Here is a 1374-nt window from a genome sequence, read left to right on the forward strand (position 1 = left end):
CTAAACGCTGTGTGTTAGTAAATTAGGAGCCATTACGGGTTCTGCTCTCGGTGGGTTCAAAGGTTCTGCTGCCCTCCACATGTACTTGGAAAGAAGCTCAGGAGGTTCTAAATAAGCAAAAGGCCTTTGGAAGGCATCATCTTCAGACATAAACTTCTGCTTTCTTCCATGAGACTGTTGGGCGGGAAGGGATGGCAGGAAGGGATGCACAGTGTCTGACACCTTGCAGACCATCAAGAAATACTTGCAGAATGAATGTATGAGGCAAAACCTACATAAGCCACAGCATGGAAAATTCTTCCTGGGAGCTAGCTATAGATGGCCATGTCAGCTTAGTTGTGAGGCAGACTAGCAGCAGGAACAGAGAACATGTGCTTGTCCCTGGGAGGATTATGATCTCCACCATCTCCTTAATAAACATATAGCCCCAGAAGACAGAGTTCAACTAATAATCAGACTCCAAAAGGCCTAGAAGGAGTCCTTTTTATTATTATCCTTTTTTTTTTGTATCTATTTCGTCCAGATGAAATCTCCTGAGGTGGGCATAGCTCATAGAGAGAAAGCAAGCCAAGAATTACTGGTGAAAATGCCTCTGGGTAGAATCAACTCCCCATCTTCATTTTTCTCTGTTCCTTGGCAGTGAGAGAACCATGTATTTTTATAACTGTTCTTCATTAAAATCGTTGAAGGCGGAAAACAGGATAGCAGGCTGGAGCTTACGTACTGCTGAGGGATCTCACTTCTTTCCTTGCCAGAAAGTCCAGGAACGGGGACTAAGGACCTGACTTAGCCAGACTTGGTTAGGCCAGTGAGATGAAGGGTGCGGTTTCTTTCTTGACTCCTTCTTACTCCCTTCTCTCCTTTCTTTCCTTCCTCTTTTCTTTCCTTTCCCTTTCCCTTTCCTCTCCCTTTCTCTTTTTCTTCCTCTTTCTTTCCTTTCTTTCCTTTCATCTTTCCTTTATCCATTTCAAGTTCTTCTTAAATACCACCTTTCTTGTAGATGTCACGCCAATGCTAAAGACAAAGAAACCAATGAGAGAGTACAAGCTTGAGGAGTATACAATTTAGCCTTTCCTTGCCTTCTTTAGGGATTTGGGACAAACTCCTGATTTAGAAGTAAATGACTTGGTTTGGGTTTCAAGGTTGTCAGAGCTCAAATATCTCTAGGTTCATGTTTGGACTGTTGAGAGGGGAGCAGTACGGTGAGTGGGAAGAGCTCGAGAGTGACCTGCTGCTCTGCATTGGTCTTGCAGGTAATTAGCAAGGCTGGGATGACAGATATGACTCGTAGGGTCTCTGCTGTCATGGACCCTTTAGGAAAAATAGCTGGCTGTTCACCGAAGATCGTATTTGTCAGAAGGAGGCACAGCTTAC

This window comes from Pteropus medius, unplaced genomic scaffold (assembly GCF_902729225.1).
Source record: "Pteropus medius unplaced genomic scaffold, Ma_sr-lr_union100, whole genome shotgun sequence".
In the NCBI taxonomy this organism is placed as follows: Eukaryota; Metazoa; Chordata; class Mammalia; order Chiroptera; family Pteropodidae; genus Pteropus; species Pteropus medius.